The sequence below is a fragment of the Molothrus aeneus genome, chromosome 3 (genome assembly GCF_037042795.1).
Source record: "Molothrus aeneus isolate 106 chromosome 3, BPBGC_Maene_1.0, whole genome shotgun sequence".
NCBI classification, from domain to species: Eukaryota; Metazoa; Chordata; class Aves; order Passeriformes; family Icteridae; genus Molothrus; species Molothrus aeneus.
Genome location: NC_089648.1, coordinates 111,292,381 through 111,317,981, shown reverse-complemented (window position 1 = coordinate 111,317,981; position 25,601 = coordinate 111,292,381). Strand labels below are relative to the sequence as shown.

At 46.9% G+C, this 25,601-nt stretch overlaps 1 protein-coding gene across 6 annotated transcripts in view; it reads left to right on the top strand.

Annotated features, from left to right (window-relative positions):
• The window catches only part of EXTL3 (exostosin like glycosyltransferase 3), a 150,433-nt gene that overhangs the window by 77,072 nt on the left and 47,760 nt on the right, over positions 1–25,601 (top strand). For 3 of the 6 annotated variants that reach the window (XM_066547631.1, XM_066547632.1, XM_066547630.1), the window contains exon 3: positions 18,978–19,080. The exons of the other annotated variants lie outside the window; for them this stretch is intronic. The gene's annotated coding sequence lies outside the window, so the exon portion shown is untranslated. The remainder of the gene's footprint in view (positions 1–18,977; positions 19,081–25,601) is intronic. 6 annotated transcript variants of the gene reach the window in all.

The window sequence follows — 25,601 nt, the reverse complement described above, 5'->3', positions numbered from 1 at the left end:
GTTTATTCTTCTTGGGCTGCCTGGTTTTTGTGGGTATTGTGGGTCTCTTGTGTAGTGCTTCAGCAAGGATCAGCATTTTGGGGTGACTCTACACAAAGCTCAGGGAGAAATCCTGATGATTCACTGGAGCCTCCTGGAGCACTTCTGTGAGGAGACAGAGAAGGACAAATGTGTAGGAGCTCAGAAATGGAATGAGGATTGTGGTGGAGATGGAAGAAAGGAGGGAAGTGTCCTGGAGGAGGAATGGGGGATGAGGTGACACATTCAGTTTGTGGGCAGAGGCCATACACCCTCATTTCATTCTCTTTTTTTTCTCCTGTGTTTTTTACTTCCTTCTCGTGCACTGCACCCGCACTTTTCGTTAATTTCTAAGAAGAGAAATAAAATACTGAAACTGTTTTGGCAGCTTCAAAAGCAGGAAATCCACATTACTGTGGTGTGGCTTTATCAGCCCCTTCTCACACTGGTGGCCTGAGCTTTTCCACTCTCAATTGCCCTTCCCATGGCACAGGGAGCTCAGACTGGGCTGCTGGGCCTCTCTGAGCTCCATGTCTGGCTGGAGAAATCCAGACTATCCAGAATGGATGGGCTTGGACAGCTCCAGCACCCACTGACCTGCTCAGTGCAGTTCTGATGTCCCACATCCATGGTGAATTCTCATGTTCACCCCACACATGGTCTTGTAACTGATTGAGCAGAAAGATTTATGTTCAGGGGAAGTCATAAATGAGCTCTTTAGTGTGCTAAATGTTAGTGTGATGTTTTTCTTCTCCAGAACTGGAATGCTTGGCACAAGAAGGGTGTGGATCTCTTAGAGTGGGTCCAGAGGAGGCCATGGAGATGCTCCAAGGCTGGAGCCCCTCTGCTCTGAAGCCAGGCTGGGAGAGCTGGGGGTGCTCACCTGGAGAGGAGAAGGTGCCAGGGAGAGCTCAGAGCCCCTTCCAGGGCCTAAAGGGGCTCCAGGAGAGCTGGAGAGGGACTGGGGACAAGGGATGGAGGGACAGGACACAGGGAATGGCTTCCCACTGCCAGAGGGCAGGGATGGATGGGAATTTGGGAAGGAATTGTTCCCTGTGAGGGTGGGAAGGCCCTGGAATAGAATTCCCAGAGAAGCTGTGGCTGTCCCTGGATCCCTGGCAGTGTCCAAAGCCAGGCTGGACAGGCCTTGGAGCATCCTGGGACAGTGCAAGGTGTCCCTGGCCATGGCAGAGAGTTGATTTTTTAAGAGTCTCCTACAAGATGATCTTTCAGGTCCCTTCAACCCAGACCATTCTGTGATGATTTGAGGTGTCACAAATGTGTGTCAAATGTGGGTCCTTTGTAGTCTCTCTGGCCACATTTTGCAGAGGACACAGCATGCAGCAAACAGCACACGTGGCTCCAGGTATGTTCCCTGTGAGAGGGATGGATCCATCCTCTGGTGCAGGGAATTCTCTGTCATGCAGCAGGTGGAATGTGCTGCTTCTCACCCAGAACTTGCTGATTTTTCCTCTCCTTCTTTTTCACGGAATTCTTCACTGCCAGGCTTGGGTGGGCTCAGGAGCTTTGTCATAAAAAGCTTCCAGCTCTAATCCCTCAGTGTGCCATCAAAACACAGATAAAAAATGCTACAGTTCCTCCTTGGTGTGTGTGTGGAGGCAGAGAGGGGCTGGGAGGTGGATTTTTGGAGGAAGGACTGTGTGGAAATCTTTGCCAATTCCATTCCTGTAATCTGTGTTTAACATTCTTGTTCTGTGCTTCAGCCCCTCACCTTTAACTGCAGAGCTCTGAGATTGCTTATCTGAAAGAGATGGAGGTTCATTATGTTAATTGGCTCTGAAATGACTGCAGCAAATATCAGTAATTGGTATTATTATTCTGCTCTTGTTGTGGCCTAGGGTTTCCAGGGAGCAGAAATGAATATGGAAACCTGCTCTTTGTGCTGTGCTTGCTGTCAGAACCTCACGTGAGGCTGGGGTTTCAAGAGCTGTTCAGTGATTCTGGTAGCAAAGAGTGGGACTGGTGACATGGAGAGGGGAAAGATCCCTGCTCAGAAATGTTTGTGTTTAATCCCAGCTCCAGGAGAGCCCCCTGCAACGACTGAGGGGAGTCAAAACTGTGAATGCAGCAAAGACACGGCCACTTGCCTGATGAACTATGGATGTGTGGCTGGAAAATTGATTTCAGGAGGGAGCAAGCGTGGAATAAACTGGTGCTGCCACTCCTGACTGTGCTGCCTAAAATTGTTTGGAGAAGGGATAACTCCTCCTGGCATGGTGTGTCTGCCTGCTGCTGACAGCACTATTTCTACCCAGTTATGAGATGGTTTTTCCTCAAAACTCTTCTCTCCCAGCTCTCTGCTTTGTCCAGAATGGTTTTGTCCCTCATGAGGCAGAGTGGAGCTTTCCTGCTGGTGCTGACAGGAGTGAGCTGGGGCATAACTTGATCCTCTCTAAGCTGCAAAGCAGAGCAGCATTTTGGTAATTTGCTCTAATGGGATCTCTGTGCTCAGCAGAATTTGTAATGTCAGTTGGGATTTGGTGTGGATGGGAGGACATCAGAAACAAGGGAGGGTGGCTGGATAATTCCTCCTGAGGGGCAACAGTGGGGCAGCTCTGATCCCTCTGTGAGCAGGGACAGGACACAGGGAGTGGCTGGAGCCAGGAATGTCCAACCTAACCCAGGAAGGTTTAGGTTGGATATTAGGAAAAGGTTCTTCCCCCAGAGGGTATCAGGCACTGGAACAGCTCCCCAGGGAATGGGCACAGCCCAGAAGCTGCCAGAGCTCCAGGAGAGTTTGGACAATGCTCTCAGGGATGCACAGTTGGTATTGTTGGGGTGTCTGTGCAGAGCCAGGATTGGATTGAGATCCTTGAGGTCCAACCCATGATATTCTATGATTCTATAATGGATGAGGAATTTAAGAAATTCGGGGTAGGAGGCAGAAGCTGGAGTAAGGACAGCATTAGCAGGTAAGAGATCAGCTCCACAGGCAGGAAATGAGAGTGCTGGTGTTCACAGGGGTCCCAGGATGGGGGAAGAGATGAGAATGTTGACTCCATGTTTCAGAAGGCTTGATTTCTTATTTTATGATATATATTATATTAAAAATATACTAAAAGACTAGAAGCAAGGATTTCATCAGAAGGCTGACTAAGAATAGAAAAGGGATGATAACAAAGGCTTGTGACTGACCGAGACAGTCCAGACAGCTGGGCTGTGATTGGCCATTAATTAGAAACAACCCCATGAGACCAATCCCAGATGCACCTGTTGCATTCCACAGCAGCAGATAATCAATGCTTACATTTTGTCCCTGAGGCCTCTCAGCTTCTTAGGAGAAAAAATCCTAAGGAAAGGATTTTTCATCAAACATGTCTGTGACAAATGAGAGTGAAGGAAATGCGAAACTGCTTCTAGTTCCTTTCTTTCTAAGCCCATCTGTTTGTTTCCACTGTGTTCCCAGGTCATCCCTGGCTCTGGCAGAGGGCTGGAGGGTGACCTGCTGAGGAGTGCTGGGCTGCTGTTGAGCCATGGATAGCCATGACTGGGATATGGCCAGGACACCCAGGAGGGGTTTGGGAGAGGGATGTGGCCATCCTGACTGGAGGGAGAGTAAACCATGCTCAGTGTGAAAAATGCCAATCACTTGTTTTGAAAATTTTAAAAGTTTCATAGTAATAAAATGGTTATAAAAATAATAGTACAATTAGAGTAATAATAATTTGGACAATCTGAATTAGGACAATATGAGACAATAAATACAAAGAGTTATGGACGTCAGGGTACCTTTTTCTGGGCAGCAGGAGCCTGAAAAAGGACACACATTAACAAAGGATTAACCCTTAAAAACAATAACCTATTGCATATTCATACACCTCATCCATGATGCATAAATTCCATTCAAACACAGGATTCTGTCTGGTCATCCTCAGCTTCTTCCTCTGAATCCTGACAGCGCCTTCGAGGTAGAAGAAGTTCGTTTCTTCTGATAAGAGGGCAATAAATTCATTTTCTCTGAAAGATTCAGGTGTCCTGTGGCTGCTATCTCAGTGCAAGTCCTTTCTTTAAAAAAAGTGTCTTACATAGCATGGTTTCTATTTGAACATTTTTTTATAACCTAAAACTGGATTTACCACACTACTTAAGAGAATGAATCCAGCATTACTTTCTTACACAACACATCTAATATTCATTTGAATATTTGCAAAAAACCAATCATAAAATACATGCATTTTTCACACTCTGTGTGTAGAGCACAGGAGTTATTCCTTCTGCATCGTGGAAGAGCAGGTGTTTGTAATGATTCCCCTCCTGTTCCCTCCTGTCCTGTAGCAGCCAGGCTGGAAGTTACCAAGGGAGTTGCTTTTTCCATCCCTGGGGTCCTGTAATCAAACCCCAACTACATTTGTCCAGACCAAATCACAAATACCTGAGGGTATTTGTATTATAATACCTGTAAATCAATCCAGGTGCTGATTGCACTTTTACCCTCATCTACAGCTCCAAGCATCCTGGTTTCTTCTCCCTGCTTTTCCAAGCATTAGTTTGCTTGACAAAACCAGATCTGCATCACCTATCCAGCACTGGAATCACTGCTGATGCTCATTAAAAGCTGAGTTCCACTTTTGGAGGTGCTGTGAGTTGGGAAGAGTGTTAGAGCCATGTTACAGCTGTATGGGATACTTAAAAAGAATGGAAAATACTGATTTGCAGAAGGAGAGCTGCTTGGAGGCAGTGGATGAGAACATGGTGGGCAAGGGAATCCTTTTTTTCTCTCCAGCTGCCTCGTGGATGCCTGGAGCTTTGTGAAGAGATTTGCCACAGTCTGATGCAGTCATTGGGGAATTAAGGACAAACTTTGATGCTACTGTTTTAGGACTGTTTCCTTATTATTTGAATCTTTGCTCAGAAAAAAGTCTCAAGGTTTTTTTTCACCGTGTCTCTGAGTCCTCTCTGAGCAGCACAAGACACTGCTGACCTTTCAGCAGACTCAGATTTTCCAAAGTTTCACCACTTTTTATTTAATTTTTTATTTTTAAAAATAAATTATTCCTCAGATTGAAGCTGGAATGATACAACTTCCACCTGGGAACTATTTTAGATGTAATTTGAAAAAACAGACTGTAAAACCCACACTCATAAAAACAGTTTGTCCTTTCCAATGTACTAGAAAATGATTCTCAGCAGCCTCTTAACGCCCTCTGCTCGCCTGTATTTAAGCTCCATGGCATGCTCAGAGACACAGTTACACTGGATTTTAATACTGAGTCATACATAAATTCCCAGTATGGATCATTTGGGGGAGATTAATATGGAGGATATATTAATAGTAAAGAATTTGAAGTCATTGCAGATTTTGCAGCACCGAGTGTGCACGAGGAGCTCGGTGACTGTAAAGTTGCTGTCCGGTTTGGCTTGAAAGTGAGATCACTCAAAAAATGTGCCTTTAACTTTGGAAATTCTGTGGGTGTGCACAAATATTCCTGCCTTAGAACCATGGAATCCCAGAGTGGTTCGGGCTGGAAGGGACTTTAGAGGTCATCTCATCCCTTGCCATGGGCAGGGACACATCCCACCGTCCCAGGTTGATCCAAGCCCTGTCCAGCCTGGCCTTGGACACTTCCAGGGATGGACAAGCCACAGCTTCTCTGGGCACCATGTGCCAGGGCTTCCTCACCCTCCCAGCCAAGAATTCCCTCCCAATATCCCATCTAACCCTGCCTTGTTAGATGGGATATTGGGAAGGAATTCTTGGCTGGGAGGGTGAGAAGCCATTCCCTGTGCCTGGGGTCTCACCACGCTCCCAGCCAAGAATTCCCTCCCAATATCCCATCTAACCCTGCCCTGTGTCCTGTTGTCCTGTCCTTGTCCCATTCCCTGTGTCAGGAGCCTCCCCACCCTCCCAGCCAAGAATTCCTTCCCAGTATCCCATCTAACCCTGCCTTGTGTCTGTGGGAAGCCATTCCCTCTGCCTGGGGTCTCACCACCCTCCCAGCCAAGAATTCCTTCCCAAATCCCATCTAACCCTGCCCTGTGTCCTGTCCTTGTCCCATTCCCTGTGCCTGGGGTCTCACCACCCTCCCAGCCAAGAATTCCTTCCCAAATCCCATCTAACCCTGCCCTTTGTCTGTGGGAAGCCATTCCCTGTGTCAGGAGCTTCCCCACCCTCCCAGCCAAGAATTCCTTCCCAAATCCCATCTAACCCTGCCCTGTGTCCTGTCCTTGTCCCATTCCCTGTGCCTGGGGTCTCACCACCCTCCCAGCCAAGAATTCCTTCCCAATATCCCATCTAACCCTGCCCTGTGTCCTGTCCTTGTCCCATTCCTTGTGCCTGGGGTCTCACCACCCTCCCAGCCAAGAATTCCTTCCCAAATCCCATCTAACCCTGCCCTGTGTCCTGTTGTCCTGTCCTTGTCCCATTCCCTGTGTCAGGAGCCTCCCCACCCTCCCAGCCAAGAATTCCTTCCCAGTATCCCATCTAACCCTGCCTTGTGTCTGTGGGAAGCCATTCCCTCTGCCTGGGGTCTCACCACCCTCCCAGCCAAGAATTCCTTCCCAAATCCCATCTAACCCTGCCCTGTGTCCTGTCCTTGTCCCATTCCCTGTGCCTGGGGTCTCACCACCCTCCCAGCCAAGAATTCCCTCCCAGTATCCCATCTAACCCTGCCCTTTTTCTGTGGGAAGCCATTCCCTGTGTCAGGAGCTTCCCCACCCTCCCAGCCAAGAATTCCTTCCCAATATCCCATCTAACCCTGCCCTGTGTCCTGTCCTTGTCCCATTCCCTGTGTCCTGTCCCTCGTGGCACTATCCAAAGGTGTGGATCAGTTTTTTGCAGGTTTCTGGAACCCAGCTCCCCACTTTTTGCTTTTTAGCATTCCTTGTGCCTCCATCTCTAGTCAGGGCAATTTTTGGGCACGAGGCAGGAGCGAGGCACCACTTACCAGCTTAAGGATTTACCAGCTGATCCCATCAATTTTCCATAGGGTGCCACTGATTTCCCAGGCTTTGATTTGATGCTGTTTTTCATGAGCATCTCCCTCAGCCCCAGGGAGGTCCCTTGATTAAGTCATTAGTGCTCTGTGGGACCTCATGGGGAGCCCAGGCTGCCTCAAATAATGAGCTGAGACAAGAGTGGCAGCATCAGATGGATCCTGCCCCATCCCTTCTCTTTCTGGTTCTTTATTTTTCATGGTGGGCTTGGTTACGGTGCCATTTGATTTTTGTGAGAGGGATTTTTTATGTGGAGAAATAAAATTGGGCAAGGATCATGTAAAAATAATGTCTGGCCATGTTTGGCCTGCCCTTCCTCTTCTTCATCCCCAGCTTCAGGGTTTGCTGGAGACTTAAAAAAAAAAACACAAACAAAACAAACCAAACACCAAATTGCTTTTGAGTAACGTGAAATCCCAATTATGGAAATGTGAATAATGTATCACAACACACATTCATGTTCTGCCTGCTCAGAAATCCTGTTGGTGGCCTGTGCATGGGCATCTAAAGGGAATTAAAAAAAAAAACAAACTTGTTGGGGTGGCTGTGTGAAACCAATACCTTCATGATGGTTTTGGGTGAAAAGCAGCACTGATGTGTAATTTATGGACAAATAAACTACTGAGGTCTTTTCTAAAGGACCAGGCAGCCTGAATTGGGTATTGCAGCAAAGCCAAGCAGCAGAGAAGGGTGGGTGAGGAGCCCTGAGAGGGGATTGATGGATGTTCTTAATCTGGGAGAGGGGAATGGTGGCGTTCCTAAGCTTTTTCTGTGTTTGAAAATCCTGTTTTCAATTGTTCTTATCATGCCAAACTTCAGGTAGAACAGAACATTCCAACTAATTGCTTGCTGGTGCTTTTTGGGAAGACTGTAATGCAAACTGTTCAGCTGTTTTGGAGGATGAGACTGAGCAAATACATTTCCTCACAATTAAAAATAAATACAAATAAAGGCAGGGTGACCAATTCAAGTCACGGTGCCTCTGCACTTGGGAGCAATGACTGGATATTTGGCAAATACCTCATTTGCAGTTCCCATAAAAATCCACCAAAGCTGGGCCAGTTTGAAAACACTGAGGGAATAAGGGCAGGGAATTCAGAGGGAGAGGAGGGAGAAAAGTTGTATTTCTTAATCATCACTGAATGCCACCCTTGGGTTGGATCCTGTCCTCACTGTTCCCATTGCCTGTCTCATTTTGGGGAATGCTGGAAACAATCTCTTCAGAAATATTCTTCCCAGAGCACTGGTTTTGAACAGCCTGGATTTAGTTTTTGTAGGGATGATGGAATTCAGTGGGACCTGCCCTCTCTGTGTGTGCCTGTATGTGAAAATACGTATTTATATCTAGGTGTATGGTGCTGAAGGTGATAAAATATCCCTGTATGTAAATGTGAAAGTCTTTAAGGATGGGGTTTGGGGCAGCCTGGGGTAGTGGAAAGTGTCTCTGCCCGTGCCAGGGGGTGGAACTGGATGAGCTTTTGGGTCCCTTTCAACCCAAACCATTCTGTGATATATTAAAATCTGAGGCATTTCCTCATGAGCAGAAGCTGCTGGTCCTTGCCCATCCTCTGTGGCTCCTTGTGGAAGGACAATGTTGGTGCTTTAAGAGCTTCATCCTGGGCCAAATTTGGGTTCAAACAGCTTCAGAAGATTTTAGAAAACACACCTCAACACATTTTATTTCTGCAGGAATCCAGGCTGGAGGTGGGATGGTGCATTGGGCTCTTGGCTTGGAGCCTCATGGGGGACAGTGGGGATAAAAACCTTTATTTTTCTTTTGGTGGGGGTGGTGACCTGCAAGAAAAATAAACATGGTGAAGCATTGAAGAGTATTTTGGACCTATCTTCCTGATACAGGAAATTTTTCCTGGCACAGCAGCTGAGATGACCACACATGTCCCCCATGCTCAGTTAACCCAGCAGGAATTAGTGCAGGAGATGCTCCTGTGTAACAAACCAAACCAACAAAAACCTGCTTGGCTTTGAGATGGAGCCTGTGGCAAAATGAGCAGAGCTCTGGACTTCACAGCCTCCTAATAAAGGTTTTGCAGGTGTTGAAGTTACAGAATTAAACACCACTGCTGGTGGCACCACCCATTGTGCCTGTGGTGACAAAAGCCTGCAGGAATTGCAGGTAACAGGAGGAAAATGTGAGAGTCCCTGAAGGATGATTTGTCTTATCTGCTGGGCAAACACTCAGATTTGCCAGTTTTTCACGTTATTTTTGTTTGATAGAGAGCAGATAAGCAGATTCATTTTTTAAGCACCTCTTCTTGTTCTTAATCAATTTTCTCCTGTCTGTAGTGAAAAGAAATTGAGTGTCAAATTTGTGCTTAAAGGGAGGAGTGAGTTCTCTGTGAGCTGCTCTGAACAAATCCATCTTTGTGTGACCAGGCAGCATCAGAGCTGTCATGAAGGTCCTGTGAGCCCCTGTCTCTGCTCTTTTTTTAATCAGGATAGGAAATAAAAGTCATGGAAAAGCTGTGATAAAGCTCTAAATGTGATCATGGGAGTTCTTAGGAGAGTAGCTGCATCCTGGCCCTTGTGATTTTCATCAAGTACAGAGAACAAGAAAATCTGTGGAGTTCAAAACACCAGTGGAGTAATAAATAGTTCCAAGAATATGATAAATGACTTGGAGCAATGCAGATGATTTTTAAACTGGAGGGTGGAGTGAGCGGGGTGGGCTGTGCCTGGGGCAGAGGGCTCAGCCCTCCAGGAACTGTGCAAAGGTGCTTGTGGTTGGACTGAGCAGCCAAATCTCCTTCAGTTCCCCAAATAACAAGTGTTTAATGCCATCTGTGTCAGCTGGGAAATAGGAACAAAGAATGGTTTTACTGCAAAAACTGAATTTCTGAAAATACTGATCAGGTGTTAGCTACGATACCCGTGTGTTAAAATAGATGTGGGAAAAGCTGGAGATCCTGCAGAAGGAGCAGCAGGGCAGCTTTTGGATCAGGGTGAAAATATCTAGAGCTGAACTTTTAAACTCTCCCACTGTGCTTATGGGTCAGGAGAGAGACCAAAACTTGAATCCCTTCTCTTGGAGAAGCTGCTTGGAAGGTGACATTGAAAAGTAGACATGGGCTGGGATGAATCACTGCAGCAAACTCCCAGGAAGGGATGGATTTGCTGCCTCTCAATTTATCTTTAGAGGTGGAACTTGCTTTTTCTTTACCTGTGGGAATGCTGAGATATCCAGAGAGGGTGACACCAGCTTGGTGGCAGCAAGCAAAGGAAGTTTCCATTGCCTTTCTTGAAGACAAAATCTCATGGCACATTTTCTGCAGTGAAAGCAAAATGCTGTCATGGAACAGAGGGTGGCTTTGCACCATAAAATCCTGGAAATTCTTGCTTGGATCAGTTCCTTTCAAATAAATTTTGGCAGTGGGCTGGGAGCTTAGGAGAATTTTCTGGAAGGGGATTGTTGTCACTTCTATGTGTTCTTCCTGCTGGAGAAGGAAGAACTGTGCCAAGACAGATTCTGATGCGCCTCGAGTTATTCTTTGCAGCAATTCATTTACCCCTGCTGAGCATCCCTGACTTCATGGTAATTCTCTGTGCCACTCAACTGGTTTAAGGTGAAAAGGATTTGTAAAATCCCCAGCTGTTGGTTCAGGTGAAAAGGAACACCAAGAACCTTAATTTGAAGGTTCAGTTTTTATCCCTGAAAGTCTTGAGCCTCTGGAGTGTGTGCAGAGTGATTCCTTTAATAAAGTTTTTCTGAGTTAGATGGGAAAAAAATATTCCTTCTTTCCTCTCAAAATTAAGTCCTAATCATGGAATCATTTAGGATGGAAGACTACTCTAAGATTATTGAGTCCAGCTCTGCCAAAGCCACCACTGATCCTTGTCCCCAAGTGTCACATCCACACAGCATCTAAATCCCTCCAGGGATGGGGGCTCCACCACTGCCCTGGGCAGCTGTGCCAGGGCTGGACAACTCTTTTGGGGAAGAAATTATTCCTAATACCCAATTGAAATATTGTCTTTTGTCTTGTTGCTCCTTGTTGATAAAAGTTGATAAATCTTGAGCCTCTGGAGTGCATACAAAGGGGTTTCTTTGAGCCTCTGTGAATGTCTCGAGCCTCTGGAGTGTGTGCAAAGTGATTTCTTTAATAAAGTTTTTCTGAGTTAGATAAGGGGAAAAAAAAATTCCTTCTTTCAAAATTAAGTCCTAATCATGGAATCATTTAGGATGGAAGACCTCTCTAAGATTATTGAGTCCAGCTCTGCCAAAGCCACCACTGATCCTTGTCCCCAAGTGTCACATCCACACAGCATCTAAATCCCTCCAGGGATGGGGGCTCCACCACTGCCCTGGGCAGCTGTGCCAGGGCTGGACAACTCTTTTGTTGATATTTTTGTTTAATAAGAAATTATTCCTAATACCCAATTGAAATAATGTCTTTTGTCTTGTTAATCCTTGTTGATAAATGTAGGAGTAACAGTTCCATGGTAAATGTCCTGTTTTCCTTATCCACCCTCATTTCCACCTTGGAAATCCCTGTTCATTCCTTCTTTTCCTCTCTATGGTTTTCAGACTTGAGCTTGCTGAGGGAATTCAGGGATTTTTAAAGGGAATCTTTGTCCCTTTGGGATTTCAGTGGTCACTTGGCCGTACAAAGGTCAAGGTTGAGAGTTGTGTCTCTCCTGCAAGAGGACAAGAAAGGAGAATTTTGGCACCTGGGGTTGGTGATTGGGAGCACACGGAGCTCTCAGTGGAGCATTTCCAGCCTGAGTTATGCCCTGCCTTGTGTGCTGGCAGCCTCCTGCTCAGCTGAAGGTAAATTAATACCTTAAATCCCTTTCCCTTGTGGTGACTCAGCAGCTTTTAGGGCATCTCCAACCTGCCTAAATTTGGATCTGAGTCTGAACCCAGCCCTGCAAAGTCTGTGAAGGTGCAGGATAAGGACAAGGAGAAACTTGGCAGGTTTGGACTTGACTCTTGGGGCCAGGGAGGATAATTTCCCAATTTGTTTCTGGGAAATCACTTGGTTTTGTTCAGGTTTATGGAAGAAACTAACAGTTTATCCTTCACCAGCCTGTTAAAATTCCTTTCTCACAGCGGGATCATAAAATCTTTGACTTTCCTTCTGCTTGCAACAACAGGTTTTGATTTCCCTGTTTGTGGGAAATTGGGGCTCTCTGGAGTTTTATTGTGGGGATTTCTCCACCCACAGACCCCTCCTGTGTTATCCCACTCATAATATCAGGATTCTCAAGCACCAGCTTGAGAATTTCTTCATTTCCAGCTCTGCTCTACATGTCCCTTTCTGGAGGATTAATGTGCTGGGTAACCTCTGTGCATAAACAATCCAGGAGCAAATGCTGGAGAGCAAATGCACTTAATGGACCCTGATGGTTTTTTGGCCATTTTTATGGGACATGATGCCTGAATTAGCCTGGGAAATTTTTCTGCTCTTAAATATCAGAGCTCAATTTAATGTTTTGTGTTGTCCAAACATCTGCTGGACTTTGGCATCTCCTTAATGGCACTTGGAGTGGGAGTGCCAGGAACGCTTTCCAGAGCTCTGGATCTGGGCTTGTGTTGCTCTGTCTCCATCAGGTTGGCCTTCAGCTCAGGTTGGAGAATCCCAGGATTTATTTCCTGGTCATATTTCTGTATTAGGTTGTAATATTTGTCTGCACTAATGGAGGAGAATGAGTTTAAATAATTGTACTGAAACCAAATTTTAGATTTGCAGTGGCACGTCTGACAGTGGGAGAAATAATGGTGGTGCAGGCAGGTGAGGGAAAGAAAAAAACAGTCTGGATAAGAGCCTTGAAAGAAGAGAAAATAGGGAAGCAAGTGGAGATAATTGTCAGGGAAGAGTGAGATGGAAGCAGATTGGGATGTTTTTGTAACCAGGAGTAAAGGAAAAAGCTTTTTGGTGAACTGTGCGAGGATGAGCAGAGGAAAATGGACAAATTTCTCTGGCTGGTGACAAGATGAGGTGAGAAAATAAAACTGAGAGCATTAAAATATCCCAAGATGCCATTTAGTGCTGTGTGTTCCCTCCCCCACGAACAGGGATTGCTCCAGGCCACCTGGGGCTGCAAATTCTCCATCCCTGTTTCCTGTGGGGCAGGAGGAGATCTGTGTACATATCTGAGAGGCTGGGTTTAATTTTCAGGAGGATGTAGGTCTTGTTTATGTTGGAGCAGCAAGCAGGAGAGGCCAGGAAGGGACCATGTGTGTAAGAGCAGGGCTGGATTCCCTGTGGAGCAGAGGAGCCTTCCTGGGCATCTCTCCACAGCTGCTCTCTGCATCAGGCATGGAAAAAAAAAAAAGAAAAAGGCAATTAAAATGTTCTTTAGAAAAGATAACAACAGCAAAGTTCTGTTTCAAAGGATGGAAGGCTCCTTACCCACTAAATTCATCCCATCACACAGATTCCTGTGATCTCCAGAGACTTTTAGGAGCTGCAGCTCACCACATCAAAGGAGTGTCCGTGGGGCTTGGAGTGCAACCATGGAATATTCAGGTGCCATAGGGGGTTCACAAGGCTCTGAGTCCGTGCCCAGGGAACAGATATTCCCTTGCTAAGACACCATCTGACAGCCTCCCCCTTCCAGACAACTCTGCATCAAAGGTGACCTGGAAAACTTCTTTTTAATACATTAAAACATGTCCCAGACTTAAAAATGCCAAAGTCCAGGTTTAAGAACTTTCCCTCTGCTTAAAAGATGTTCCTTTGAAAGGAAGTTTTGCTTGTCCTCACAGATTTTAAGCTCTGGGAACCATGGACCTCTCCTGGCACAATGTCTGCATGTGCTGAAGGGGGACACAGAGGGACCCACAGCAGGGGACAGCTGAGAATGATCCATGCTCCAAAACTTGGGTGGCATCATCTGATATCCTGCTGGCTTCCCACTTGCCAGAGGGCAGGGCCGGATGGGATTTTGGGAAGAAATTCTTGGCTGGGAGGGTGGGGAGGCCCTGGCACAGGTTTCCCAGAGAAGCTGTGGCTGCCCCTGGATCCCTGGCAGTACCCAAGGCCAGGGTGGATGGGGTGAGGATGAGGATTTCTCCCCTCTGCCCGTGGCACAGAGTGCCCGGGGTCCTGCAGTGTCCCCTCTGTGCTGAGTCAGGATCAGTGCAGGTCCCTGTGAGCCCTTCCAGCCTTGGCTCTCCCTCTCTGCAAGCACCCCAAGAGCCGGTTTGGGGTGACCCACGTGTACTTCACGGCTCACTGTGTGTGGGTAGGAGATGGGGACCTCAGGAAAGCTCAGCACCCTGGGGGACAATGGGGCACCAGGCTCAGTCCCACCACTGTCTGCTGCCCAAAGCCCTGCAGAGCTTTGACCAGGAATGGCCCTTGTTCCTGTGACCTGGAGTGGCCCTGGAATGGCCCTTGTTCCTTCCACCCTCCCACAAAGGACCTGTTCCAGATTGCAAGACAAGATGTGTTCTGTCACCATCTGTATGGCAGCTGTCTTGTCAAGTGGGCAGCTTGCCTTATCTCTTCCACACCCACTCCTCCCTCTGGAGGGACATCTGCTGATAACAGCTATTGAATGTCACTGCATGGCTGATAAGAACTACAGCATCCCATTGGGAGATGTGAGCCCAGAGGGAGGAGCCAAGCATTCCTACCTGGATATAATCTGGAGATCCTGGAATACCAGCACAGCTTCTGCACTGGATTCCCAGAGGAACAGCAGCTGCCTCTTCTGGATCTTTGGAGGAAGACGACCTGTGAGGATGAGGATGAGGGGTCTGAGGATGAGGGAAGAGACGAGGATCTGACTCCATGTTTCAGAAGGCTTGATTTCTTATTTTATGATATATATTATATTAAAACTATACTAAAAGAATAGAAGAAAGGATTTCATCAGAAGGCTGGCTAAGAATAGAAAAAGAAAGAATGAATAACAAAGGCTTGTGGCTCGGACAGAGAGTCTGAGCCAGCTGACTGTGATTGGCCATTAATTAGAAACAACCACATGAGACCAATCACAGATGCACCTGTTGCATTCCACAGCAGCAGATAACCATTGGTTGCATTTTGTTCCTGAGGCCTCTCAGCTTCTCAGGAGAAAAAATCCTAAGGAAAGGATTTTTCATAAAAGATGTCTGTGACAACTGCCCCCTTTTCTACAGGATCCCTGCTCCAGCAGATCCACCCCTGACGCTGCAGGAGGGCTGCAGCCACATTTCCAATGGGACTGCTACCTGACCCACACAGTGTCAGGTTGTGTTCTGACTCTGTCAGTGTTGTTTTAGTTTACTGCATTGTTTATTTTATCCTTTTATTTTTCTGCCCTATGAAAGAACTGTTATTTCCTGCTCCCATATTTTTGCCTGAGAGCTCCTTAGTTTAAAATTTATAGCAATTCAGAGGGGTGGGGAGGGTTTACATTCTCCATTTCAGGGGAGGCTCCTGCCTTCCTTAGCAGACTCCTGTCTTTCCAAACTGAGACATTTCCCTGTTTTCCTGGGATAGTTTCCCTAATGGGGTGTGGAATGGAGTGCCAGGCAAGCAGCCAGCAGACATCTCAGCATCTCTGTGTTCCTCCCCTCCAGCCCTGCAGTGTCCAGGGCAGCTGGCTGAGGCCACCACTGTACGAGTGAGTGAACAGAGCAGCTCCTCCTGTCCCAAACCTGAGCTGTGCTCCCATCTGGGAGCAAAACCTGCATTTGAAAAATCCCACTTTTACACCACTCCATGGCATTCAGTAACAAATAAATCCCACCAACCTGGGGAGGGTTTTTACTCCAGCATGCATAAAGGAGATGTTGAAGTGACAGGGAACTTCCCTGCCTGCCTTTTGTGGGGACAGCACAAACCAGCAGAGCAGAAAGACATCCAAAACATCCCTTTTCAAAGCAGCAACAGATCTTTGTGTCAAAGGAGAGATTTCACCAGGATGGGCATGGCTGGATTCATGGCAAAACAATCAATGGGGATGAAAACCAACATTTCCCACCAGCCTGGAGTGGTGAGGCTGGTCCCTGAGTTCAAGGAATTAATTTTATTTTGATCATCCATAGGGAGGAGTCCAGCAGAACCCTGGGCTGCTGCTGGGACAGGAATCCTCAAAACATTTCTCCTCTGGCCAGCACTCCTGGAGGCTTTCCTGGACTGGGTCTGTGCCAGCCTCCTTGTGCTCCAGTTTGTCACCTGCCTTGCTGTGTCCCAGCAGAAGTGACAGAGCACTGCTGGCTCCTGATGGTGGGAAGAGTTTCTGTGTGTTCCTGGGGTTTGGCAGAACTGCAGAAATCAGCATTTCCCCCCTGATTTATTGTTTTATGCATCCCCCTCCCCTTCTGCCAAGTGGGAATAACATTGCAGAAAGTGCCTGGAGTTGCTGAGTCTTGAGCAGCTTCTGCTGGTCCAGCCAGTTCTTTGAAAGTTGGAATTTTTTGATTTTTTGGGGACTTTTTTTTTTTTTTTGCTCAAATAGCAGCTTGTGATGGGCCAGGAACTTTTGTGGCAGTGCCTCTAAAATCCTTAAGCTGCTTGAATCACTCCAAGGAGCCAGGCAATAAAAGAGCTGGAATAAAATGTATCCCTCAATGTCCTTCACTTCTGCTGACAACTGCAGTTTAAATTACTGGTGCAACCCTTTAGCATAGCTGGCTTGTAAAAACTATTAAAATATAAAATGAAGTTAGAACAGAGACTTGCCACCTCTTCTCTGGTGGAGAGCAGAGAGAAATCACACTTTTTTTGGGGGGTGAGCCTCTGCTGGGGTGCTGTTACTGCTTTAATGACAGTGATCAGAATAAAATATTAATATATGCTGGAATTTTTACATCATATTGATTATATAGTGTTTATTAGACAAGGGCCTTGACTTTGACCATAAAGTGGCATTTATTCTATGAAGAATCTGATGTTTTCCAGAGCTTACATTAAAATTAGGCTTTTTTAAAAACACTCTTAAGCTCTCTTCTAGTGGGAGGTGTCCCTGCCGATGGCAGGGGGTTGAATGAGATGATATTTGAGATTCCTTTTGACCCAGACAATTCTGGGACTCTCAGGAGTGTGGTTTGTTTGGGATTTGGGCATCCCATTGCCACCTGCTCTGATTCTCCTTTGCCCCAAGTGACCAGAGTTTCAGGGACAATAATTGGTGGCTTTGAAGGAAAAAAAAAAGACAGATTTTTATTTTGTAAACTGTCAGCTTGCCATGAAACATCTCTAGGATTCCTTTTAACCCAGACAATTCTGGGACTCTCAGGAGTGTGGTTTGTTTGCCTGATGGATTTGGGCATCCCATTGCCACCTGCTCTGATTCTCCTTTGCCCCAAGTGACCAGAGTTTCAGGGACAATAATTGGTGGCTTTGAAGGAAAAAAAAAAGACAGATTTTTATTTTGTAAACTGTCAGCATCCCAAGATTCCAAGATTCCATGAAACATCTCTAGGGTTCCTTTTAACCCAGACAATTCTGTGACTCTCAGGAGTATGGTTTGTTTGCCTGATGGATTTGGGCATCCCATTGCCACATGCTCTGATTCCTTGGCTCCTTTGCCCCAGGTGACCAGAGTTTCAGGGACAATACTTGGTGGCTTTGAATTACAAAAATGGCAGATTTTTATTTTGTAAGCATTCCAAGCTTGCCATGAAACATCTCCAGAGCTGGGAGAGGCAGCGAGGGCTGTGCAGATGCTGCAGCGTGGGTGAGGTTTGGAGTGGATATTTCACAGGTCACCTTGAGATGAAACCCTCAGCTGTGGCTGTTGAGAAACATCTTTACTCTCCTGGAGATCCCTGGGAGGAACTTTGCAATCAGGGAAGGAAGGAGGGTTCTGTAGAAGGGTCCTGGCTGTTCTTGTTTCTGCAAACATTTTGTAGCTGATGGAACCGTGCCAGGACCTGCAGCCTGCCAGGAGGGACCAGCTCCCATCACCAAGTGTTTCCTCCTTTGTACCCAAAGATGTGGGCACTCAGGAAGTGTTTTGCCAGCTGAAGTGAAAGGGATGGAATTGAAAGGGATGGAAGGGGTTGGAAGCAGCCTTTATAAAGCAGCAGCAGCATCCAAGGACCAGCCCTGAGTCCCTGCTGGGAGCTGGGGCTGAGGAGAGGCTGCGAGTATGGAACACATTAGTGAGAGTCAGGGTGGGGAGAGGGAGGTTGGGATGCTCTGCTGTCCCAGAGGCTGTGTGGGAGGATGAAGGCAGGATGTGGATGATCCTTTTTGTTTTAAAACAAAGGGAAATGCCACTGACTTCACCCAAAAAGGATAATCCTGGAGCCTTGGGATTTTCTTAACAAAAGGTATTTTATTTTTGTTTTATTTTTTTTTCTGTTTGTCTGCTTAGATCAGAGGGGTTGTTTGCAGCAGAGGTGTGGCTGAGAGAGGATTTGAGCTAGGGCAGAAACTGGATGAAGAATTGGTGGGAATTGCTGGGCTTGAGGCTGGACTTGGTGGGTGGAACTCGTGGTGTGTCATGGAACAGGTCGGCCTGGGTGGCTTGCAATGATCCTCTTGGACCTTGGCACTTATGGAACAATGGAGATAATGACTTTATTTAATGTTTTTGTGGGAAATGATCCCATGGGTGTAACCTGAGAGCTGTCAATTATCAGGTGTTGTGCTGGAAGAATTTTGGGTGAAGTGAGGAAGTTGAGAATGCCTGGAAGGGGCTCAGAGCGGATGGAGCAGGGAGCTGATGACCCTCATCTGATCCCTTTTAGATTTGCAATGTCCCTTCTCCAGGTGGTCTCATTTCTGCCTGATTCCCCCTTCAGCCTCCCTTACTCCCCAGCAGCCCAAATTGTCAAACTTGTGGCAGCTTCCAGGCTTAAGACCACGTCATAAATCACAGAATGCCAGAATGGTTTGGGAGGCAAGGAACCTTAAAGCTCATCTTGTTCCACACCCTGCCATGGGCAGGGCCACCTTCCACTCCCCCAGGTTGCTCAATCCCTGTTTGGAGAGGTCCAGAAGGAATGTTTGTGTCAGAGTGCCTCTCTCGCACGATGCCTTGAGGCCATGCAGAACTTATTTCATGAGTCCATGTGGTTTTGTCTGTGTTTCTCTGTTAAACAGGAGGGAAACCCTTGAGATCAGCACTGGGAGAAAGAAGAGAGGTGGAGAAGGAGTCGATGTGGGATGTGGGACAGGTCTGAGCCAAGGAGCTGAGGGACAGCAGGTAAAGCACAAAGGAGCTCTGCAGTGTCAGGCTGCCCCATGCCTGGGGTTAAGTTGCTTCTTCCCTTGCTGGATTTTAACATAATTCACCAAAACGTCTCACACCCTTCTAAAAACACTCTCCTCCTCCCCATAGTCCAGTTGAAATAATGTTGAGATGAGAAAAGCTTGTAAAAATAGGGCAGGACCAGTACAGTGCCACCCCCAGAGCTTTAATCAAGCTCCTTACATATTTTTTGGCCATCAGCTCTTTCATTTAATCATCCATTAATTGCTGAAAGTTTTAGCCAAATTCATTTGGCAGCAGTTGCAGGCGAAGAAGCAGCATTTCACAATACTCTGGTTTCAGCACTTTTCAATTCTGATTTTAAAAGCAGTGTTGAATGTCACTAATGGTCTGAGCTCAGTGTCTGGGTGCCTTGGGATCCAAATCCCTGCACACAGCTCAGGGAGAAGTTGGGCTCTGAACATTTTTCTTCTTTAGCATCATTCTCTGGGCAGATTCTTGTCCCCAAAGTCTTTGTAATCAAGGTGTGAGGATTAGTCCATGGGTGCTGATCACAGCTCTGGTGGGGTGTGTGGTGCTCTGGGAGCCTTCCAACCTCACTGCAGAGGCTGGAATTGCTGCCAGCAGCACATTTCTCCTTCCCCAGTTTTCTTCTCACTCCTGTAAGGAAGCCAGAGGATGAGATGAGATTTTGTGCCCTGTGCTGAGCTCCTTCAGGCAAACTCAGGCTCTGGAGTATTGTCAGAATTGCTGCTGAGTTTGGGCTCCAGCAAAGGTGTCAGGAGTGAAGCAGAGGAGTCAGGGAGTGGCATTTCCTGGCACAGAGACACAAGGACACCACGGGGCAGTGGCATCCTGCACAAAGCTGCTCTGTCAGCCCAAGTTCTGGAGTGGAAGCAGCACGTGGATTGTGACTGGGAGCCACCAGAATCTGGCTGCTAAATCTGATTCCTGCTCTCAGGAAAACTTGGATGAGGTGTGATGGGCTGTGGTTCAGCACAAAGCACACGAGGTGCTCTCAAGGTCCCTTGTGGCCATGAACTCTGCTCCTCTGTGAAGAGATCACAGCTGCAGCTCCAATGACACACACACATGGCCAGTCCAAGCCCCTGCTTTGATTCCCTGTCAGAGGATTTCTGCAGGAGCACTGTGTCCTTGGGAGCCGTGCTTGGAGCATCTGCTCTGTGTATTCTTGGGCTGAGCTGCTTCCAGCAGGCTTAGCAACTGTGCCCGTGATTTCCTGCAGGAAATCCAACCATGCAGGGTGGTGTTCAGCTTATGGGACTGTGACTATCAAACCATCATGGCATTCTTAAGTTGCCTTCTTTATTACTTTTAAAAAAACCTGTTAGCTGTCTCCCCACCCCCAGCCCCATATCTGTGCATCTATGGAGTTTTTCTTTCCTGCCTTGTTCAAGTGCAAGAGTAAATCCTTTTTGATTTATTCCAGAGCAGCCCTCGAGCTCAGCTCCTGTGAGAGCCTGCTGACTTGGAGTTCAAAAGATCTCACAGCTTTGAGGCCAGGCTGTGGTCTTCCATCTTGCCTCAAAGTTAAACTGAAAGAGAAAATTCCTTTTCTTCTTGAAAAGAAAATCACCATGCTGTGTAAGGGAATCAGACTTACCTGGAGCAGCAGAGAGTGCCAACATGCAGAATTCCAGGTTAAAAATCTGGTTGTTTAGCAAGGCTTTATTTTCAAGCACTGAGCACGTTGTTTAGGAAGTGTTTTATGGAGATAAATACTCCTTTAAAAGCAGTGCTGTTGCCTGGCTGGGCTCCAGCCTGTGATCCCACATTAAAGCATTTTTTGGGTGTTTAAACCACTACATTACCACGGTGGCTAGAAATGGAAGTTCTTATCCCTGACTTCCTGCAGATCTGCAGGGTTAGATGACATTTTAGGAAGAAATTCTTTACTCTAAGAGTGCTGATGAGGTGAATGGAATTCTCAGAGAAACTGTGACTGCCTCTGGATTTCTGGGAGTGTCCAAGGCCAGGTTGGACAGGGTTTGGAGCAACCTGGGATTGTGGAAGGTGTCCCTGCCCATGGCAGGGGTGGAATGGGATGAGCTTTAAAGTCCTTTCCAGCTATAATCATTCCATGATTCAATGAGGTGCAGACATATCTGGCAAATATATATATGTGTTTGTATGATTTATATACATATATAGAACAAAACAAACCTGTAAGAACTATTTATATCCTATTCCACTTCTACAGGGCCCTGCTTAGTTCAGATTTATGCAGTTGTGGCTGCAGCTGTGAGCTTGGAAGTGCAGAGATAATGGATGGAAGACTTTTAATAACTGTAGGGACCCTGCTTTTAAAATCCAGCTCATCTGAGCAAGGTGACCTTGGCTCTGACTTGGAAATCCAGCCCTGCAGGGGAAGGAGATGCTGATCCACAGAGCAAAATCTTGGCCAGACAGCAGCAGAAGAGCAGCCCCAAAGCACAGGTTGGGCTGGTGGAGTTTTCAGCACTCTTGAAGTTGTCAGGCTTGCAGTTCAAGCTATGGGTGCTCTCCCAAATTTGAATTTACACCTGGCAGTGGTGTATCTCTGTTTTTACAAAGCTCCAGTTCTGGAGTGGAGAGAGAACCAGCTTTTTTACAGCAGCACAAAGGACTGGCAGCACAAGTGACAGCTCAGGGAGCCCTCAGAGGTGTGAGGGAAATCTCACATGGTGTTTTGCCAGCCTTTCTCAGCAGAACTCTTCCAGAAATCCTTTCCTTCAAAGTTTTTGGGTCTGTGAAGAGTGTGCATGGGAACACCTTGGTGTTTTATCCCCCCTTCCAGGAAAAAAATGTGTAGAAAGCTGAAAGTGCAGTGATTCTCTGGCATGTGTGGGTACAGTAAAGGCACAGAGCTCAGGTGACAGGAAAGGACAGGGAGCAGAGTGGCTCTTCTACTGTTCTGTCCTGACCTTTCCTGTTCTTCCTTCAGCAGAGAAACGCCACATCCTGACCTTCTCCCGTGTTCTGAGCCAGCAATAAAGTAGGAATATGTTTTTTTTCCCCCCAAATCTAATTTGAAACATGATGACTGGACCGTTCTTAAACAGCTTCCAACTTAACAATAAAGAAACTTCACAGAGTGCTTGGCAGGAGCCTCTGTACATAATTTAGATCATAATCAGATGCATTAACACATTTTATATGGATCTCATGGGGGCCAGGAAGATGAGATGTGCTGGGTAATTTCTTTCCAGATTTCTTTACCTGATTGTTTATTACTCTTGGGGACTTCATTTGTGGTCCAAATGTCACCATCAGAATCCTGCTGCTTCATGTGCCTGCATTCAGAGTAGCTGCTAGTGAGGCTTCCAGTTCCTTAATTTCTCTGTTCTCCTCAGTCTTTCCATCCAAGGGGAGGATGGGGAGGGAGAGAGGGAAGGGGAACAAAAGGAGGGACCCAAATCCTGCAAACTGCTGAGCTTCCCCTCTGCCTGGAGCTCCATGGGAGGGAAAGTGCTGAGAGTGCTCCTTGTTTCCCACTGAGTACAATCAGAAGCTGCTGCTGGAGAGCTGCATGGGGGAAACACTTCCTCTCCCTCCCTTTCCCTTTGAGATGTTCAACAGCAGCAGCTTTAATTTTATAAATCTCCTGAAAGCTTTTCCACTCTCAGGAAAGAGAAATGGTCGTGTGTCTCTTGCTTTTGCTTGATTGTTTTGCCATGAATCCAGCCATGCCCACCCTGGTGAAATCTCTCCTTTGACACAAAGATCTGTTGCTGCTTTGAAAAGGGATATTTTGGATTTCTTTCTGCTCTGCTGGTTTGTGCTGTCCCCACAAAAGGCAGGCAGGGAAGTTCCCTGTCACTTCAACATCTCCTTTATACATGCTGGAGTAAAAACCCTCCCCAGGTTGGTGGGATTTATTTGTTACTGAATTCCGTGGAGTGGTGTAAAAGTGGGATTTTTCAAATGCTCCCAGATGGGAGCACAGCTCAGGTTTGGGACATGAGGAGCTGCTCTGTTCACTCACTTGTCCACCAGTGGTGGCCTCAGCCAGCTGCTGATTCACAAGTTGGCAAAACCAGGAATGAAACCTCCAAGGCAAGTCAGATGTGGCCTGGGTGTTTGGGCAGGTGAGAAAGCTCAAGAATATGAAAATGGCTGGCTTACACCCCTGGATTTGGGCCAGAGAACACACCCAAAACAGGACCACAGCAGCCCATAACAAAAACACAGAGCTCCTTCTTCCCCTTTTATCAGTGCCTGATAATATGTACTGATAAAAAAAAACCACCCCAGGCCAGAGGAGAAGGATTTGTTTGCCTCTTTGTTATTTTTTCTCTTCAATAATTCTTTATCAACATCAGGTGATGATGCAACAGCATCCCAGATCAGCTGAGCTTGTAAAGTGGCTTTTACCACAGAGCATAATGATGATTGAGAAGTGAGTATCCTTAAAAATCAGAGTTGATGGGGCTGCTGAAGTTCCATTTTGTGTGCTGAGTGAATCCCTGTGTCTCACCCTGTACCTCCAGTGCCTTGTGCTGTTGAAATGTCCACAGGGAGAGGGTGAAGAGCTGAGAGTTTGGGGCCTCTCTCACAAACTCCTGCCTTTCCCTGGGTTTTCCAGCTAAATGCTGAGAAATGGTGTTACTTGCAGGATATTCTCCCTCAAGATATAAAAGTTAAGATTGTTTTGCTCTCCTGAACAAACCCTTTAACCTCCATCTCATGATTCAAAATTGGCAGGAGAGCCTCAGAGCAGCCTGATGCAGGCTCTGAAGGGTTTGTGTGAGCAGGGCAGGCAGGAGAACACGAGAGGGAGAAAATATCCCCAGTCCCTTTGCTGTTTATAGCCATGTCACAGACATTTCCTTGCTGCCAGTGCCCAAGTTCCCAGCTGGAAATGATGAATTCTCCTTAAGCCAGTGGCACACACAGTTTGGACAAGCTTGATGGCTTCTGGGTCCAGCCAGCAGAGCTGCTGCTGAGCAGGAGGAATGAGAAATTCAGGTTCTGTTTAGCACAGGAATATACTCTGCTACTTTAAACTGACAGAGGGCAGAGTTAGGGTGGATTTTAGGAAGAAATTATTTACTCAGAAGGGGGGGAGGCCTGGCACAGGGTGCCCAGAGAAGCTGTGGCTGCTCCTGGATCCCTGGAAGTGTCCAAGGCCAGGCTGGATGGGGCTTGGAGCAACCTGGGATAGTGGAAGGTGCCCCTGCCTATGGCAGGGGGTGGCACTGGATGACTTTTAAGGTCCCTTCTAACCCAAACCTTTCTGTAATTCTGTGATTCTGTATGGGGAGTACACAAGGAAGGGAATAGACATAAATAAGGCAGAATGGAAAAGATGAAACGACTCTTCTGGTGGTTGGGAATGGGAATAAAGTGCATTTTTGTGTATCACGCAGAAGGATGCTGCCTGTTGTCAACGTGTGTGGTTGCCCTCCTCTGGTTGGAAGCAGAAAAACCTCCCAAGACTGGAGACTTTTTTGGGGGCAGAACTGTTGAGTTTCTTCAGAGTGACTTTGAAAAGAGTCAGGATCATTTTAGATGCTGGGAGTTGATCAGTGCAAGGTCTCATCCTTCATCTGCAAAGCCACCCTGGGCAAGGGGTGACTTCTGAGCTGCTGCATGGGGACAGATGGTGCAGAGCCAAGGGATGCACCAAAGCCAGAAAGTGTCACTGAACACGGACAGACTCTGCAGAGGTGGGTGCAGGGCTTGGAGGGGCTGCAGAGCACAGCTTGCTGTAAGATGTGGCTCTGAGGAATCTGTCACCAAGGCCTGGTGACCCCACAGCCCTGTCACACCTCAGAGCAGGCAGCTGACCCCTGCCTGCCGCTCTGCTCGGTGAAGCTGGCTTGAGTTACGCATCAGGCTGAGAATGATGTGACAGATTTCATTAGCAAATCATTTGCTGACCTTCAGTTTTATGAAAATAGTCTGAAAGTTGAGTTTATCGGCAGTTAGCTGTTCCAGCAGAGAAGCAGAGGCTTAGAGGATTTAAGGGAGCTGCATCCAGCACTGGTGATTTCCACTCGGCTGTGTTAGACCATGTCCTTGAAGGATGCTGATACTAATCCAGGTAATCCTGGTCAGCAAAAAAACTGACTTGTGCTTTTTGGGATTTTTTTTTTCCATCTGGATCAGGACCAGCAAAGTCAGGGAGATAGCTGTGTGCCTTGCTAGAGTGTCTTAAGGGTGAAGCCTTTGCTCTGCATTTGGAGCCATTCCAAAATGTGAATCCTAGGAACTATAGATTTTGTCTTCTATGGATTTTGGCAAGACAGTTGGAGCAGCTGAAAGGGAAATGAACCTGAGAGGAGCTTTTGACTTTGGTGAAACTCAATAGTTACTTTCCAGTAACAGAGAGGCATTAAAAGGCCAAACCTGGTGACATCTGCAATTCAGACAGCATCTAATCCATGCTTTTTTTTCCTTCCACTACAGCAACCAGGCAGGATCCAGGGTGGGATGTGCACACCTTTTCCCTGCATGTTGGATACATGGAAGGATCTGTGGAAATGATTGTGTAGTGGCTGAGCAGAGAGCTG